Source organism: Mobula birostris, chromosome 28 (assembly GCF_030028105.1).
Source record: "Mobula birostris isolate sMobBir1 chromosome 28, sMobBir1.hap1, whole genome shotgun sequence".
NCBI lineage: Eukaryota > Metazoa > Chordata > Chondrichthyes > Myliobatiformes > Myliobatidae > Mobula > Mobula birostris.
The window spans coordinates 27,330,328-27,341,697 of NC_092397.1; the positions used below are offsets into that span (position 1 = coordinate 27,330,328).

Sequence of the window (11,370 nt, forward strand, 5' to 3'; positions counted from 1 at the left end):
AACCAACAGAAATGGACCACTTAGTTGGAGTCTGGATTACTGGAACTAAGGAAGTTTTATTAAAGAAATAAGTAACACAGTACTCTAATCGTAAGGATATAAATGCAACGGGTTAGCAATGATAAAACACACATGTACACAGAACTAGGGTAATAGGAATCAATTAAGCTCTATCGCAGTCTAGGGGTAAAATGATCAGTCTCAAGTGACGCAGAGTTTAGTTCAGCTCAGTACAGTTCGCAGCAATTGCTGTGGTGCTGTTGGAGAGAGAGAGAGAGAGGAATGATGATATGCAAATCGGATTCAAACAGACCTTTGATATTCCTCACAGTTAGCCTTAGGGCGAGCCCTTTTTAATGTCTTCTGAGGTCACCGACTGTGACCCCTCTGTTCTGGATACGATCGTTCTTCCGCGGTGAGCCCGGCACTCAGGCAAGGGTGGACACACACACCAGGTTCCCGCCGATCGTACTTTTTCACCCTGTGCATCTATGGTCGGTCCCGCGTCCAGACCTTCAAATTTCCACCAACTTGTGGGGGCACACCGCACTTCCAGGGTCTCGTTATCTCGTGATCTCGTGATGTCTGTTGTGCCTTAGCGAACCTGTTCTTTTTATCCCCCTGCTGGGGTTTCATCTGTCCATCAAACTTCAAACAGTTCAGGTTCAAAGCAACTGGTCTGTTAATACTCGGAACTGTGTCTCTTTTCGTTAATCTCTCTCGTCTCTCATTAACATTTTGAACGCTTCTCCCTTTTGTCTCTCTTATCTCTCTCATCAGCATCAATCTTCTAATAACTTGGTCTTTCGTCATAACTCTAAGTGGGGTCTGACCAGGGTCCTGTAGAGCTGCACCTTATCATTTGGCTCTTAAACTCAATCCCACTGTTGATGAAGGCTAATGCACCGTATGCCTTCTTAACCACAGAGTCAACCTGAGTAGTAGCTTTGCGTGTCCTATGGACTCGGAACCCAAGGTCCCTCTGATCCTCCACATGGACAAGAGTCTTGCCATTAATACTACAGTTAAAGTCAGAAGTTTACATACACTTTAGCCAAATACAATTAAACTCAGTTTCTCACGATTGCTGACATTTAGTCCGAGAAAATATTCCCTGTTTTAGGTCAGTTAGGATCACTACTGTATTTTAAGAATGTGAATGTCAGAATAATAGTGGAGAGAATGATTTATTTCAGCTTTTATTTCTTTCATCAGTTTCCCAGTTGGTTAGAAGTTTGCATACACTTTGTTAGTATTTGGTAGTGTTGCCTTTAAATTGTTTAACTTCCGTCAAACGTTTTGGGTAGCCTTCCACAAGCTTCTCAGTGTAAGTTGCTGGAATTTTGTTCCATTCCTCCAGACAGAGCTGGTGTAACTGAGTCAGGTTTGTAGGCCTCCTTGCTTGCACACGTTTTTTCAGGTCTGCCCACAAACTTTCTATTGGATTGATGTCAGGGCTTTGTGATGGCCACTCCAATGCCGTGACTTTGTTGTCCTTAAGCAACTTGGAACAGATACATGAAGGAATAAACTCCTTTATTCCTCCAAAGAGAAAAGGTAGGATCACTAAGTGAAGGTTAAAATAAACAGTTTCAATAAATTAAACTAAGAAGGTTAAATTTCTTAAGATTAAAAAAAATATGAAATTGGTACCAAATTCGTAATGACTGCTTAATGATAGGATATAAATTTGGATTAGAAATTTTGGCTAATTGCACAGGTAAAGAAGCTCCTAATAACAAAGTTAAGAAAATTGTTTCACAGCTTTCAATTCCAAATAAACCCAAGGTGGTTGTTTAATTTTATCAGTCCAATATAACCAAGAACACACATAAAGTATATTAACAGCCCAATAATACATTCTGAATCCTCAAAATATTCAGTCAGGCTCATAAGGAACAGCCTGCTTTGACAAAGCCATGCTGACTATTCCTAATCATATTATGCCTCTCCAAATGTTCACAAAACCTGCCTCTCAGGATCTTCTCCATCAACTTACCAAACACTGAAGGAAGAATCACTGGCCTATAATTTTCTGGGCTATCCCAACTCCCTTTCTTGAATAAGGGAACAACATTTGCAACCCTCCAATCCTCCGAAACCTCTCCCATCCTCATTGATGATGCGAAGATCATCGCCAGACATTCAGCAATCTTCTCCGTCGCCGCCCAGAGTTGCCTGGGGTACATCTCTTCTGGTCCGGTGATGTATCCAACCTGATGCTTTCCAAAAGCTCTGCACATCCTCTTTCTTCATATCTACATGCTCAAGCTTTTCAATCTGCTGCAAGTCATCCCTACGATCGCTATGATCCTTTTCCGTAGTGAATACTGAATCAAAGTATTCATTAATTACTCTGCCATCTCCTTCGGTTCCATACACACTTTTCCACTGTCACACTTGGTTGGTCTTATTGTCTCACGTCTTAGCCTCTGGCTCTTCACATACATGTCGAATGCCTTGGTGTTTTCCTTAATCCTACCCTCCAAGGCCTTCTCATGGCCGCTTCTCGCTCCCCTGATTTCATTCTTAAAATCCTTCCTGCAAGCCTCATAATCTTCTAGATTCCTATTATTACCAAGTTTTTTGAACCTTTTGTAAGCTCTTCTTTTCTTCTTGACCAGATTAACAACAGCTTTTGTACACCACGGATCCTGTACCCTACCATCCTTTCCATGTTTCAATGGAACATATCGATTCAGAACCCCACGCAAATATCCCCTGAACATTTGCCATATTTCTTCCATACCTTTCCCTGAGAACATTTGTTTCCAATTTATGCTTCCAAGTTCCTCCCTGATAGCCTCATATTTCCCCTTACTCCAATTAAACATTTTCTTAACTTGTCTATTCCTATCTCTTTCCAATGCTATGGTAAAGGAGATAGAATTGTGATCACTATCTCCAAAATACTCTCCCACTGAGAGACCTGACACCCGACCAGGTTCACTTCCCAATACCAGATCAAATACAGCCTCTCCTCTTGTAGGGTTATCTACATGTTGTGTCAAGAAACCTTCCTGAACATACCTAGCAAACTCTACCCCATCTAAACCCTCACTTTTGGGAGATGCTGATCAATACTTGGGGAATTAAAATCTCCCACTGGAAGAACACTTACTATTACTCCTTTCCAGAATCTGTTTCCCCATCTGCTCCTCGATGTCCCTGTTATTATTGGGTGGTCTATAAAAACACACAGTCGAGTTTTTGGCCCCTTCCTGTTCCTACCTTCCACCCACAGAGACTCCATAGACAACCCCTCCATGTCTTCCTCCTTTACTGCAGCCGTGACACTATCCTTGATCAACAGTGCCAAACCCCCACCGCTTTTGCCTCCCTCCCTATCCTTTCTGAAACACCTAAAGCCATTCCTGCTCCTGTACCATCCATGTAATGGCCACAACATCATAGCTCCATGTGCTGATCCACGATCTAAGTTCATCTGCTTTACTTATAATACTTCTCGCATTAAAATAGACATACGAGGGGTAATTGATAAGTTCATGGCCGAAGGTAGAAGGAGATGAGTTATTAACTTCAAACTTTCTGCATTATCATTCAAAGAGTTGAACTGCACGTGCATGTAACAAGACTGTCTTGGGAGGTCTGTGCTATAACCCCATCAGTGAATGACCCTCTGTTATGCTCTCTTCTACGACTGAAGAAATGGAGACATCCAGTGTCCTTGATGACTACTGTTGCTAGAAGGCATAAAGCTGAAACTTTTATCAGGCCGTGCTGAGGAGTTGGAGATTGAACTGGATGAACTCTGGATCCCCCGAGAGACTGAGTTGTTGATAGACAGCACATGGGGGAAGTGATTAAACCCAAGATGCGGGATGGTTGTCAGGAGGGGGAGAGTGAATAGGAAGGCAGTGCAGAGTACCCTTGTGGCTGTTCCCATCAACAACACGTATACCACTTTGGAATACCGTGGGCCACATGGGTCAGGTCACTGTCACTGAGTCTGGCTCGGTAATTCAGGAGGGAAGTGGGGAGAAGAGGTGAGCTGTAGTGATGGGGTTTCATTGGTTAGGGGAATAGAAAGGAGTTTACATGAATGAGAACAAGATTCCCAGATGGTTGCTGCCTCCCGGTTGCCAGGATCAGAGACATCTCAGGTCGATTTCACAGCATTCTTAAGTGGGAGGGTGAGCAGCCTGAGGTTGTGATTCACTTGTGTACCAATGACCTGGTGAGGGTTATTGACGAGGTCCTGCAAAGTGAGCTCAGGGAGTTGGGTGCTACGGAAAGCACAAGATCCACAGGGTTGTGAATTTCAGGATTGCTATCTGTCCTACATGCCAGTGATGTCAGAAATAGGAAGATCATACAGTTTAAAGAGGCTCAGGAGTTGGTGCAGGAGGGAGGGCTTCAGATTTCCGGATCACTGGGTTCTCTTCTGAACTTGAGGGGGACTAATATCCTAGTGGGAAGGTTTACTAGGGGTGTTGGTTTAAACGAGAGTTTCAAGGGGATGGGAACCAGAGCACCAGAACAGATAGTGGAGTGGTTGTTGGAAAAGATGTTGTTAACCCCACGTACAAAGTCAGGAATGAAAAGCTTGAGCAAGGTAGGATTGATGTCCTGAGCTGCGTATATTTCAACACAAGGAATATTGTAGGAGAGGACAGATGAGGTCAGTGCATGGATCAACATGTGGAATTATGTCATTAGGGAGGCTTGATTGCAGGAGGGGCAGGACTGGCAGGTCAGTGTTCCAGGCTTCCATTGTTTTAGATGTCATAGAGCAGAAGGGATTAAAGGGGGTGAGGTGGCATTACTAGTCAGGGAAAATGTCACAATAGTGCTCAGTCAGGGTAGACTGGAGAGCTTGTCTCATGAGGCTTTATGGGTAGAACTGAGGAATTAAGAAAGGAATGGGATTATATTATAGACAACCCAACAGTCCATGGGATTTAGCAGAGAGAACTTGTAGAGAGATCACAGACTGTTACAAGAAAATTAAAGTTCTGATAGTGTGTGATTTCAAAGTTCCACATATTCAGTGTGACATCCATACCATAAAAGGGCTGGATGGGACGAGTTTGTCAAATTTGTCTCAGGGAAGTTTCCTTAATCAGTACACAGAAGTTCCAACTGGAGAGAGTGTGATACCAGATCTCCAGTTAGGCAATGAGATAGGGCAGGTCACAGAAGTTTGTGCAGGGGAATACTTTGGATCTTGTAATCATAATGCCATTAGTTTCAATGTAATTATGGAAGAGTATAGGTCAGGTACTCAGGTTGAGGTTCAAAATTGGAGAAAGGCCAATTTTATGGTACCAGGAGGATCTGGCAAGTGTGGGTTGGGATAGGTTATTTTCTGGCAAAGGTGTGATTTGTAAGTGGGAGGATTTCAAAAGTGAAATTTTGAGAGTACAGAATTTGTATCTTCTTTCAGAATAAAAGGCAAGGCTAACAGATTGAACCTTGGCCCTTGTATCTGAGAGAAATTAAGAGTGGATTAAGAAAATGACAGATGTACGGTATGTAGCAGGTCTCGAGAGGCAGGAACAAATGGGGTACTTAAGGTGTTTAAGAGATGCAGGAGAAGATGTAAGAAGAAAATCAGGAAGGTGAAAAGAAAACGTGTTTACTGTTGCATAAAAGATGAAGGAAAAAAAGCATTTATACAGATATATTAAGAGCAAAAGGATAGAAAGGGGCAAGACTGGTCCTCTGAAAGATAAGATTGGTATTCTATATTTGGAGCCACAAGAGTTGTAGGAGATAGATTTTGTTCAGCTGTAAATCCTCAGGAGAGGGACACATATGTGAGACAATGCTGCAGCGAGGTCATGGACCCTGTACAGATCACAGAAGAGGAAAAGTTTGCTGCCTTAGGGTGAATAAATCTACTGGCCCAACAGGGTGGTCCCACAGACCTTGTGGGAGGATAATGCATAAATTGCAGGGTGCAAGCAGAGATATCTTAAACCTCCTCATCCATTGGTGCGGTACTAGAAGATTGGAAGATAGTTAATGTTGTTCTGTTGTTTAAGGAAGGGTCTACGAATTAGCCAAGAAATCATAGGCCAGTGAGCCTAATATCAGTTGTTGGAAGGTTATTGGAAGGTATTCTAAGCAACCATAGATATAATTATTTGGATCGAGAGGGACTGATTGGGGATAGTTAATATGGCTTTGTGCATGGTACGTCATGCCTAACCAATCTTGTAGAGTGTTTTTGAGGAAGTTACCAGGAAGGTTGATGAAGGTGATCCAGTTCCAACGTTTTTTTTACCCAAAATTAAAAGGACTATCCACGCAGAAATATACAAAATACAAACATTAAATATTTCTAGGACCGAAGAGTCAGATTAAATGTGAATATTACAGTCACTTCCCGGAAGTGGGGTGGGAGAGTCACCGTTCCTGGAAATCCACCCCCACCCTCCCCAGACCGATTCTATTTATGATGCTCCCAAGTTTTCTGGCGGCTCCACTGATTGACAGCTCCCGCTGCCCCGTCACGTGACCAACACGCGGTGACGTCACAGGGGTCCCACCGTCACCGCCGTCGTTTCCTTGGAAACGGTCCAGTGCGGGAAGTCCGAGATGGTGGAGCCGGTCTCCACTTGTTGGGGTTTCGGCTCCGCTGTGGGATCCGCCTCTCCTCTTCCTGCCGCGGAACAGTGATTGTCTGTCCGCGCCTCACTGCACCGGCTCTCTGCCTCAGGTACAATATTTAAAACATATTTGCACAGTCACATGGATGGGAAAGGTTGAGAGGGATACGGGCCTAATGCAGGCAGATGGGCCGAGTTCAGGTCGACAACTTGGTCGGCGGGGATGAGTTGTACCGAAGGGACTGTTTCATTTCTGTATAAACCTGTGACTCTATTTTGGGAGTTAATTCCGGATGCCAGCTATTCTCTGTGTGAAATATTTACCCCTCAGATCCCCTTTGAATATGTCTTTAAACAGTTTTGTTCGACTCTAATGAGAGGCAGTTCTTCGGCTGACAAGGCAAGTAGAACACACAACCCTGTCTACCTGTGATGCCACATACAGGGAACTGTGTAACAATATTAGAGGCACATGCACAGGGGCTTCAGTGAGCAAGGCCCAGAGGGATATGAAAGCCTGACCACAACATTTTGGTCACCTTTTGAGGGGTTTGGTTCAGTATGTGACCATTAATACCTTTGTACAAGAAAAATCCGTCGTACTGGGTTCTGAATGTTTTAGTTGAGTCCATCCTGAAGTTCTGTGTTTCAGGTTCCCACTGCACTTTCACAGTCAGTGGTTTCTGCATGTCCATACTGACCATCGAGAATCTGTCCCCACTAACTCAGCACTTGGTCTGTCTCCTACCCTGCCTTGGTGATTCAAACACTCATCCAGATGGTCCTTAAATACCAGCCTGCACCACCCCCTCAGACAGTGTGTTCCAGATTGTAACCTCCTTCTGGGGAAAGGGGAAAGAGGACAGTTTTCATCAGATCCTCTTTAAACCATACATTTCTCTCGTTAATCCGATGTTCGAAACACCTCATACTTGTGTGTATTAAATTCCATCTGCCACTTTTCTAGCTAGTCCACATCGTATGTCAAGATTTGTTAGCCTTCCTCACTGTCCACTGCACGACTAATCTTGGTGTCATCTGCGAACTTCCTGATCCAGTTCACCACATTCTCATCTAGATCATTAATACAGATGGAAAACAACAATGGACCCAGCACCTGGAAGTTCAACTGGGGCAGGATGTACACAGTGAATGATAGGTTCTGAGAAGTGTTTGTGAACAGAGACTTTGTGTGTTTCTGCCTCCACCATCTCCTCTGACTCATTTGGATTACCGGCTATTCTCTGTGTGAAATATTTACCCTGCAGATCCCCTTTAAATCTCTCCCCCCTCACATTAAAACTATTCCCTTTAGATTTACACCTATACCGAGGGAAACTGTCTCTGTCTCTCTAACCTCTGCATGTCTCAGATAAATTTATCCACCTCCATCACCTCACCCTTCAGATCCTCCTTAAACCTCCAACCTGTCACGTTAAAACTATTCCCTGTAGTTTCAGGAGGGAGAAAACTGTTCCTTCCCATGAAGACCCGAGGGAGTGAACAGTTTCTGTCAATCATCCCTAGAAGTTATCCCCATTGATCGATCAAACTGAATCTCTTGCCCTGCACCAGCTCCTCAGCCACACATTCATCAGTGGTATCTTTCTATATCTCCCCGTCACAAGTGACACTGGGAGTAATACACAGCTTACTATTTCTTAGTTTCTGTCTTATTTCTCTAAATTCACTGCAGAGGACCACAACCCTCCTCCTCCCTACGTTGCTATTACTAACATGCACCGTCCACCACGATGTCTGGCTGCTCAGCCTTCCATTTGAAATGTCCTGCAGCTGCTCGGAGACCATCAGACCATAAAACACAGGAGCAGAATTAGGCCATTTGGCCCATCCAGTCTGCTGCACCATTCTGCCAGGAGTAAGAGATCATGACAGATCTCTGAACCCTCTCAGACCCTCTTTTCCTCCCCACAGTCGAGAACCTCCACATGAAATATACCCAGTGAATTGGCTTCAGCCGTCTGTGGCAGTGAATTCAGAGTCAGAACCAGAATCAGGTTTGTTACCACCGGCATGTGTCATGAAATTTGTTAATGTAGCAGCAGCAGTTCAATGCAGTACATGAAAATATAGAAAGAATAAATAGATCAGTATGTGTGTATATGGATATGTATATTATGTAGATTAACTATAGTGCAAAAACAGAAATAACGTGTATTATAAATGCTATGCATCGAATACACCTATAGCAGTTTTTGAGTGTTTTAAAGTGACAAACCAAAAATCTTCAAACTCCTGATGAGATATATCCACTGTCTTGCCCTCTTTGTACTGTAGCTGCATCAATATGTTGGGACCAGGTTAGATCCTCAGGGATATTGATATACAGGAACTTGAAATTGTTTCCCCTCTCCACTTCTGATCCCTCCATGAGGATTGGTTCGTGTTCCCTCGTCTTACCCTTCCTGAGGTCGACAATCAGCTCTTTTTGTCTGACTGACACTGAGTGCAATGTTCTCGCTGCGACACCACAGCTGGTATATCTCATTCCTCTGTGCCCTCTCATCTCCATCTGAGTTTCTACCAACAGTGGTTGTGTCATCAGCAAATTTGTAGATGGTATTTGAGCTATGCCTAGCCTCACAGTCATGGGTATATAGAGAGTAGAGCAGTGGGCTAAGCACACACCCCTGAGGTGCACCAGTGTTGATCATCAGCGAGGGGGAGATATTATCACCAATCCACACAGATTGTGGTCTCTCCGTTAGTAAGTCGAGGATCCAATTGCAGAGGGACTGGGTTCTGTAGCTTATTGATCAGGATTGTGGGAATGATGGGGTTAAACGCTGAGCTGTATTCAATGAACAGCATCCTGACATAGGCTGCTCAGATTCACTACCCTTTACTAAGGAAATTACTCCATATCTTTGTTCTAACAGGATGTCCTAGTATTCTGAGGATGTGCCCTGTGGTTGTAGATGCCCCACTATCAGAAACATCCTCTCCACGGCCACTCTATCTCAGCCTTTCAATATTTGATAGGTTTCAATGAGATCCCCTCTTTCTTCTAAACTCCAGTGAGTACAGACAGGCCGAGAGCCATCAAACAGCCTCATGCATTAACCCTTTCATTGCTGGGATCATTCTTGTGAACCTCCTCCGGGCCCTTTCCAATGCTAGCACATACTCTTTTAGATAAGGGGCCCAAAACAGTTCACAATACTCCAAGTGTGATTGAGCCAATGCCTCATCAATCCTCAGCATTACATCCTTGCTTCTGTGCAGTAGTCCTCTGGAAATGAATGAAACATTGCATTTGGCTTCCTTCCCACCGACTCTACTGGCAAGTCTATCTTTTGGAAATCCTGCATCTCTCAGACGTACCTGACCCTGGTACCCAGGAGGCGACACATTATCCTGGCATCTCTATTGCTGCCACAGAATCTCCTGCATGTCCCCTGTACTGTGAGAGTGCTGTCATTACTGCTCTGCTTGTCCTTTCCTCACTCAGAGCATCAGACCGGGCTGTCAGTACCACCGACCTGACGGGCTGCTGTGCTCTGGTTTGTCATCCTGTCAGGGATATCCAAAGGAGTGTACAGCCACAGGGAGACATTGCACTGTCTGTCCCTTCCTCTTTCCAGTCATGGTTGTCACTAAACTATCTGCAGCCTGATCTCAGGTGTGACCAACTCACTGAAACTCTGGTCTCAGCATCCTGGAAACTCTAGATCTGTCCATCTCCAGCTCTGTGTCCTTCACAGGGTCAGTCAGGAGCTGCAGATGGTGCATTTCCCTGATGTGAAGTTGTCAGGGACACTGACTGACTCCCTGATCTCCCACTTCTTGAGGTGGAGCTTGTCATTGCCATAAATGCCATTTCAACTACTCCAACAGGGAGAGGAATTCCAAAGAAAACCTCTGAAATCTGACTTCCCAAAGTTCTTTGGCTCATCTGCCATTTCTCTGTCCGCATTTACAGCTGGTCTGTATTCTGCTGCATCCTGAATGAGGAAAGCGGACCGGGTCGAGACAACAGAGGCTTATGGAGAAGAGGAGTTCTCCACTTGGACTGCACGTGGACATTCCCGACCAAAACTTTTCCATGGAGGGCTTCGAGACCGTTCAGGCTGACCGGAAGTGCACTGAGAGCGGTAAGCGTAAAGGAGTTGGGGGCTTGCTGTTCTGGTTCGCAATGGATGGTGCAATCCTGGTCATATTGCGATCAAAGAACGTGTTTGTAGCCTGGATATTGAACTTTTTGCTGTTGGACTCCGGCCATATTCCACCGAGATACAACTGGGCATCATGGGAGGTTGTTCCTGACTGTGGCCATCGAACTTTGCAGCTCCTCCCGTGGAGGGTCAGACACCCTGACCCAATAGGCTGGTCCTGGACTTATTTCCATCTGGCATAGTTTGCATATTAGTGTTTGGTTGTTTGTTGTTTTTGTATTTCTATAATTCTGCTCTCTACTTGGTTGGTGCAGCTGTAACAAAACCCAGTTTCCCTCGGGATCAATAAAGTATGTCTATGTCTATGTCTATCCTGTGTGAACCTTACTCTGTACCCACAACTCCACTAATTTCTGTGTCTCTTCAGACCTACAAATCAGCCCAGCTTAATTTTCATCCAAATCACTTCACAAAGAGCAGACACGTCAAAGTTGCTGGTGAACGCAGCAGGCCAGGCAGCATCTCTAGGAAGAGGTACAGTCGACGTTTCAGGCCGAGACCCTTCGTCAGGACAGAGTTCCCAGCACTGATTCTTGTGGGGCACCACTGTTCACAGGTCTCCAGTCAGAATGACACCCCTCAACCATTACGTTCTGTGT

At 44.6% G+C, this 11,370-nt stretch overlaps 1 long non-coding RNA gene across 1 annotated transcript; it reads left to right on the forward strand.

The window, feature by feature from the left end:
• The first annotated feature begins 6,541 nt into the window (after window positions 1–6,541).
• LOC140189170 (uncharacterized) lies at window positions 6,542–11,082 on the forward strand. The gene is made up of 2 exons (XR_011883475.1): window positions 6,542–6,685; window positions 10,519–11,082. It is a non-coding gene; the product is annotated as an uncharacterized lncRNA (long non-coding RNA).
• The last annotated feature ends 288 nt before the right edge of the window (window positions 11,083–11,370 follow it).